General features: G+C 39.7%; 1 long non-coding RNA gene across 1 annotated transcript; it reads right to left on the bottom strand.

Annotated features, from left to right (window-relative positions):
• Nucleotides 1-2,266: 2,266 nt before the first annotated feature.
• On the bottom strand, nt 2,267-5,185 carry LOC310703282. The gene is made up of 3 exons (XR_014524058.1): nt 4,984-5,185; nt 3,042-3,446; nt 2,267-2,408 (listed from the first exon to the last, which is right to left on the bottom strand). It is a non-coding gene; the product is annotated as an uncharacterized lncRNA (long non-coding RNA).
• Nucleotides 5,186-8,165: the final 2,980 nt, after the last annotated feature.

Here is an 8,165-nt window from a genome sequence, read left to right as displayed (position 1 = left end):
ACTTCTAATAGTATACTATTTCTTTCCGTCGTGCCAATGTCCAACAGTTTTGCTTTTCTGCAAAGCTATAAATAAATACAGTAGCCACAAGATAGCATTCCTGTGTGCCGCACAGGAATATGCATGCTTTAGTCGATGCAGTCGTGAGAAAGGAAGAGGAATCGACACTGATCAGGTTTTTAGGAGCAGGGACACAGAAAGTTCCCTTATACCAAGCAAGACAATTGGTCTATCTAACTCAGTGTTGTCTACACACTGATTAGCAGTGACTATCTTCTGCTCCATTCTAATAGATTCTGTGACACCACTCTGTGACATCTTTGACAACATATTGGCACTAGGAAGTTATGACATGCTATATATTTGCCAGTAATTGTTTTTGTTTTCATTTCTTTTAAAAAAAAAACTACAAAGAGTGCTGTCTGTGGCTCGTGTCATTGTTTGCAATCATGTAATTTAATACCTACATACCTTTAATATTTATAGCTCAGGCTGAAAAGATTTAACACATGCAGTGATTTTCACCAAGTAACTTCATACTCTTCCTGAATACAAAGATGCTATTTGTCATCATCTGTGCAGACTGTTTAAAATAAAAGCTAGCTACTAAGTCATGCAAATGACTTCTCATCCCGCCCACCCCTCTTAAACAATGTAAAATTAAAACAAAATTGCCTTGTGCTTTCCAAAACTGCAACCGATCGTACTTGTGTGCCCAGCTTTGTCCAGATCCCAGACTCAATACTATCAGGACATATGGCTGCTGCATCTAGTAAAAAAGGATGCTTGATATGACATCATCATGGATATAACAGAACATCCACCCATTTGAAGCAGCAGGAAGTGAAGTGTAAGAGGGTGCAATGAGGGATGGGGAGCAATGTTGTTTGGTTAGTATTTAAATGCAAAACTCCCTAATTCTCACTTTCTGAACCAAAATGCAGCTATCCTTCCTGATTCTCCTATTTTACAAATTTCGCAGTGCGTTTCTCCCAAAGAATAATGTGTCCAAAAATGTGTTTATTAGGGGAAAGTGTGCATAAAAGTGCTTGTGTTCCTAAAACTAGCATATAAAATGCATTATATTAGAGAACGGTTCTTGCAAAATGGGTGTGTCTGGAGAAATTTGCACTGAAATACTGATGAATTTTCATGAAATATTTTTCTTTTTTTAAAAAATGCAAGCTGATGTGGAATTGCGAAGAACATGACTTAAGATTGGAAAAATGAGAAACTGTTATTTTCAGTTTCTGGTAGAGCCATTCTCTGCACATGCACACAGCAGCTAGGTGCAATTTATTATTATTATTATTATTATTATTATTATTATTATTATTATTAAATTTATATATCATGCTACACCTGCAGGTCTCAGGGCAGATCACAGGATGGTTCATAATAATATGTGTCGCTTTTTTACAAGGCATTACTAGGAAACTGCTTTATATTGCAATTTGGCTCAGTATAGTCTATAACAGGGTGGAGATGCCAGGTATTTTGAACCTGGAATCTTCTTCATGCAATTCAAGTGCTCTACCACTGAGCTACAACTCTTCCCTGTGTTATAACTGGGATACAAGAGATGTTGGTTGGCAACAATCATATGTCCTGATCATCTGTTTTGGGCCTGATCAGAGCAAGTTATTGAATGTTAAAAAAAACCTGCACCAAACAACAATATGCAAGCAACTGAACACTTTTTTCAAAAATGAAATAATAAACTGATTTGTTCATAAATACATTTTAAATAACTACAGTGTAAGGTTTTGAAGGCAGATAAAATAATTATTAGCTCCAATCTATTTTTTAAGGGGGGGGTGAGGAGAAAGCTGAAAAAATCACCCTAAGAGCTGAGAAAAGGGCAGAGTTTTGTCTGCTTTAAGAAAAAGTTAGTGTTCTCCCAAGAATACCACAAGGAGCTTTTTTTAGAAAGGAATCCATAAAACAGGAAATTTACCGTAAAATTGAAACTGTATCTCACATGGAATCTAGTGGTTGTTTCAGAGTGAGTGTACGTGCTTGATTCAGTCAAGGAAATACAGAAAATATTAGTTGCAGGGTTCTTGCAGAAGGAGAACAGTTTCAGAATCATATACTTTTCAGTAGGTACAACGTCCAGGTGGCCTTAGGACCCTTCAAAGCAAATGAGAGATTGAAGCAGCTGCTTTGGGGGACCTGTGTGTGTGTGTGTGTGTGTGTGTGTGTGTGTGTGTGTGTGTTCACATGTTGGTATTACATACTTGCTCACTTAACAAACAACACAATCCAAAGGCTAAACTCTACTTTGGGTGCATGAGAGGGATTCCAACTGACATCAACGAAAGTTGTAAAAGGGGGGGGAAAGGCTGGATCCACACTGTTTCGCTCGAAGTCACTGTAATGTATTTCTTAAGTCGGTGAAAATCTCCCTGGAATAAAAATGAAACTGTCAATAAAAATGCTTTACAATGAAATAGTCATACCCCCCTAGAGACCTTAAAACCATGCTCTTTGTTTCTCTGAAACCATTTCAGGAACTATTATTATTATTATTATTATTATTATTATTATTATTATTATTGCTTTTTAAAGCTTCACGTTGATTCAATGTACGATAAACGAAGGATTCCACTGCACAAGACTCAGCTGTAAATCAGGAAGTCCCGGGATTGAATCTTGCCTCTGCTATAAACTGACTGGGTTGTCTTACAGGACGTCTTTTCTGTGGACACCTTCTCTTGGCACAAGTTTGACAGCTGGAGAGAAGGGCATGTGGACATATGGACGCTTGAGTTAGTTGCAAAACTCTCAGGATTTTCCAGGTCTCCATGCATGCTAATGGATTTTTCTGGAAGCAACTAACACGGAAAAGAGGGCTAAATTTGAACTTTACTATATTTCCAGAAGTGATTTTTATGTCACGTGAATGCTTAAACATAACATGCAAATTAAAAGTTAGGGAAATGTTTGGAAAACAGAATAAATTGCAGAATTAGCTGCAGGAGTTGCATTCAGGGCAGTTCCAGCCTATCAAGTTAGTTTAATGGGTGAGCCCTACTTACCTAGTTATTAGCTTTGGGTCTCTCAAATTCATATGGAGGGAGGAGATACTTAAAATAAATTTGCCAGTGTTTTCAATTGTAAATTGCTTCTGGAATATGGGTCAAGAACTCAATTTCCCAGCAGGCTTCCCTTCTGGGAGTCTTCCCCTTTGCCAGCATTACTGTCTTTGGGGGTTTTGGAGCAACAAATGGAGACTCGAAGTCCTGAGAAGTCTGTTGTTCTTTTGGACTCTCTGATTAGTCCTTTAAGGGCCTGCCTTGAAGTAAATTCCAAGTCTAGGTGACTGGAGGACCAATCTCGGAGGAGGAAGCATCCCTATGAGCAATTAGTGAACATTTCCAGGGCGTCATGCTGATTAAGCTATTCAGAAATTGGTGTGTAGGTGAGGTGCACAATGCCAAATCCTGAGAGAAGGAAACAAAGAGCTTCAATAAGCTGTTGCAAAATGCCTTAAGCCAACAGATATTGTGTGCCAGAGTTTTCCCAGGAAAAGATGGTATGTTTTCGGATGAAGCATGTGAATGCCAGCAAATAATTTCTGAAGTGCCCCCATCTCCTGCACAGGAGTGATTTAGGGTGTTCAATGTCTTCACTATCTTCACCAGCTGTTTCTCATAACTTCTGGCGTGGTGCAAAAATGTCTGGCAGCAGTCACAACTCTCTCACCGTACTCAGTGCAAACTGAGAGAATTGCGTCCCTTCATAATCTTATAGTGAATGACACACAAGCAGGTACAAGATTGGTACCACCTTTTAAGATTCCCTAGCCTGCTAACGCCCACTTTATTTCAGTCGGAGACAGGCAACAGTATCAGCCTGTTCCAGAGAGGGGTTTCAGAGTCTTGGACTTTTTTAGTTAAATTTTAAATGCCAACTTTATTACAGTTAGATTCAGGTAGGTAGCCGTGTTGGTCTGACACAGCCAAAATAAATAAATAAAAATTGTCCAGTAGCACCTTAGAGACCAACTAAGTACAGTGGTACCTCAGGTTAAGTACTTAGTTCGTTCCCGAGGTCCGTACTTAACCTGAAACTGTTCTTACCCTGAAGCACCACTTTAGCTAATGGGGCCTCCTGCTGCCGCCGCGCTGCCAGAGCACAATTTCTGTTCTCATCCTGAAGCAAAGTTCTTAACCCGAGGTATTATTTCTGGGCTAGCGGAGTCTGTAACCTGAAGCGTATGTAACCCGAGGTACCACTGTATGTTCTGGGTATAAGCTTTCATGTGTATCTGAAGAAGTGTGCATGCACACAAAAGCTTATACCCAGAACATACTTAGTTGGTCTCTAAGGTGCTACTGGACAATTTTTAAATTTATTTTTATTGCAGTTGCAATCACTTCCTATTAAAATGCACATTTCATGACTTTTCCTTACTTGAATAAATGCATGTTTAATCCTTTAAAATGAAAATGAAAAATGCCCTTTCACATGAAGTTCCTGTTGAGGTTAGCCACCCTTCCCCCGCTACCAATGAAATTTCATTTTTGAAAGCCCTGGAGGGCTCACTGTGAGAGCTGCCCATCCAGTGACAAGGGCACAATGGAAATAGCGGGAAACATGTCCCCCTCCCTTCTGTGGGTGGAGACACACACCTGAACAGGGCCTAGAAATTCATGCAAACTTTCTGAACTATAGCAGTTGAAGTCTAAATATTAAAAGAGAACGTATTACAGATTCATTTGTCCTCATTGCTCTGGATCCACAAACATGATTCAGTCAAAGTTCATCATTTTTAAGCTTTAACAGTCTCAATAGGAGATGCTTTTAACTCTTCCATTGAAACTGGTAGGACTTAAAAGATCTCAGCTTGTGCTGAATCATGGCCAGATCTGTGTTGACAATAACCCCACTGAACTAAATGGGACTTACTTCAGAGTAGGTTATGCAGCAAACCAGCCTTTAAAGTTTTAAAACCTGGAAAGTTAAAGTGCAATTTACTATTTTCCTGTAGCTCTTCCAGAGAAACTTTTTGTTTTCTTGCAACGTTTTGTGTCAAGAAAGATGATTCACAATTCCCCAGAAACTTAGATGACACAGGGTGAAAAGGTCCATTGGATCATTCCTCAAAGAATATGCATTTCCTCAGTGTTGTGACAGGACTAGGCAAACTACAGTTCTTATAAGACCTCTTCATTTGACATGTTTCCCATTTGTCCAGTCAAAGAAAGTTGGTGTTAACCAAGGTCTTGGCAGAAATATTTGTGCATCATGCAAGTTGACTTAGCAATTCATTTCCATGTTGGTGGGGATGACAGCTTCCCTTCTCAACACTAGGTATCTAATCAGTGAAATTAGATTTTGATGGCTTGTTCATATCACGGGGCATGTATCCAACATAAATACAGCCTTTATTGAACCACAATCCTTGGGTAAAATATCCTTTCTTGAAAGTGAGGGACTTTTACTCTTTATTTCAGCATCTTTCTTTCAGGAATGGAGATGCAAGGAAACGACTGCAGATTTAAATTTGTTAGAATAACCGAGACGCCTTAGTGGCTTCGAGGTTTCTGGGAAGGAAGTCTCGGAGAGTGTTAGCATATTTCTTGTGCTCTGCACTCCTGAGGGAAAGTTGACCTTATTTTCATTTTCCCACTGAATGTCTCTTTGGTGTGCTGTGGAATTCCAGGAAGAACATCCTGCAAAGAGAACAATATTTGGCACTCGTTTAGCTGACTCAGTAAATGAGCTAAACACGAAGCAATATGCTTACACTAAAGGAGAGGTCAGACTCTAGTAAATAAGGCAAATCCTTGAAGATAAAACCAAAAATCCTTCAGGAAATAGACAGAAGGCTGGAGACTTTCCCTACGGTATACAGTATAAATAGCAAATGGACAGAAAGTCCCGCACAGAAATTAGTATAATTGCTACTATGTTACTACTAGTTGTGGTGGTACTAGAAGTAGTACCTTACTATTATATTTAGGATGTGCAGATTGCCAACTCTGTCCTGCCAGCTCTTTATTTAATTGCTCCATATGCTAATAATAAAATGTATCTGGTCTTTTCCTCAAATAATGTTAATAACAATTTTCAGGTTTTTAGATTTGGAAGGTGATTTGTTATTACTAATTTTAAAAAATTGATTAACTGTAAACTCCTATGGATATCAAAATGTCCATTTATGGGCATTTTTGTGGGTTAACTATTGTGGGTTAAAGGAAGTCCGCACACTCATACATCACTCATATGCACAAAGTTTCATGGGGATTGTGTCGTGTAAAATCAGATTGAAGGCTAGTATTTTGACCACTTTCGACAATGCAGTTTGGACTCACACCCTATACTTTAAGAAGTCTTGTATATTAGATTGTGCTGACAAGGCAATTTTAGGAGTCAGTCTTAGGATTAACTTCAGTTGGTGCTCTTTTCTTATCCTCCAAATATATTTATGCAAGAGCAAACACCTTGCATGCTACAGATGCACTGTTAGAAGTTTCAAGGTCACTGCAACTCTTATTATTATTATTATTATTATTATTACTCCCATCCTTTCCTCACAAAAGAACCCAGGGCATTTAATCTTGCACTGTTACTATTACAGTGGTACCTCGGGTTACAGAGGCTTCAGGTTACAGACTCCGCTAACCCAGAAATCGTACCTCATACGTTCGCAGGATGAGAACAGAAATCATGCAGCAGGGCCCGGCAGCAGTGGGAGGCCCCATTAGCTAAAGTGTTGCTTCAGGTTAAGAACAGTTTCAGGTTAAGAACGCACCTGCAGAACAAATTAAGTTCTTAACCCGAGGTACCACTGTACTTTGTCAAGATGGAAAAGGCTGCTACTACAATCTAGTGGAATCCAGAAAGCAGCTTTTTTTTTTCTTTTTTTTTTTTTTTGCAACAGACATTGGTCCTAACCCCAGAGAAGCACTACCTAATGCTTGACCAGTTGGAGAAGAGACAGAAAATTACTTATCTTCTTAATCATAGATGAACCCCTGTTAATCACGCTTTGGAAATAAGTATGCTTGCTTACTTTCAGGGCTTTTCTTCCCTGTAAGACAGATTCCAAACTGCCATTAAAAACCTTTGCTCTCCCATATCCCATTTGTACTAAGCCAGGATCTAGCAAGGACCACCAGAATAGGTTGCGTCGACAAGGGTCTATTTCTTTTTCAAACCTCGTAGCACCACCATGAGACTAACTTCAGCAGTGAAAAGCAGATCAGGCTGTGTGGGCCCGTAAAATATGCTTACCACAGCACCCTCCCCTCGCCCTTCCAACTTCCTCTTGTCTACTATAGATTTAAAATCAAAATGGAGTTTGAAAACCTGAAAATCCTAGTGTGCTTTTCTAGTCAGATCCATCGTGTATTTGCAAAGCAGATATGAATGAGCATGCTTGTATGTTATGCTGCATTATCAACGTACATTTTATTGCATGTGTAGTCAGTCTCTGTTCCTTAATACAGGCACTCAGGAGGGGTGGGCTGAAATATACTAGACTCTTCAGGAAGCAAGGTTACTCAGTTACTCTTTGGGTATTTATTCATTTTAGCATTTCTACCCTGCCTGTCTATACAAAAATATTCCAGGCGGCAAACAAACATACATACCATTTTTTTATCCCCCCCTCCCTTCATCTGGAGGGCATTTTCCGCACTGCTTTTAAGAAAGTGTGCACAAACTGGGGGGAAGGTCCCAAGTCAATAAGTTTTGAAGGAACATTCAAGGGTGGCGGAATTCAGGTTTTTGGGAGTGACTATGGATCAGGGCATGACTTGGAGTGCAAATACCACTGCTCTGGTGAAGAAGGCCCAGCAGAGAATTTATTTCCTCAGACTTTTAAAAAAGAACAATCTGAGTGAGAGACTGCTGGTGTCCTTCTACCGAGGCTCCATAGAGAGCATACTTACATACTGTATTTGTGCTTGGTTCTCCAGTTGTACAGCTAGGGAGAGGAAGGTGCTCCAGAAGGTCATAACCACAGCCCAAAGGATTATTGGTCACCCTCTCCCACCTTTGGAAGAACTGTACGGTTCCCGTTGCCTTAGGAAAGCAAACAACATCCTGCAGGATCCATCTCACCCGGGATACAGTCTGTTTGCACTACTGCCTTCTGGCAGGAGGTATAGAAACATCAAGTCAAGGACAAATAGACTGAAAAACAGCTTCTA

The sequence above is a fragment of the Podarcis liolepis genome (genome assembly GCF_965112155.1).
Source record: "Podarcis liolepis genome assembly, chromosome: 1".
Taxonomy (NCBI): domain Eukaryota; kingdom Metazoa; phylum Chordata; class Lepidosauria; order Squamata; family Lacertidae; genus Podarcis; species Podarcis liolepis.
This window is presented reverse-complemented; position numbering and strand designations above follow the sequence as displayed.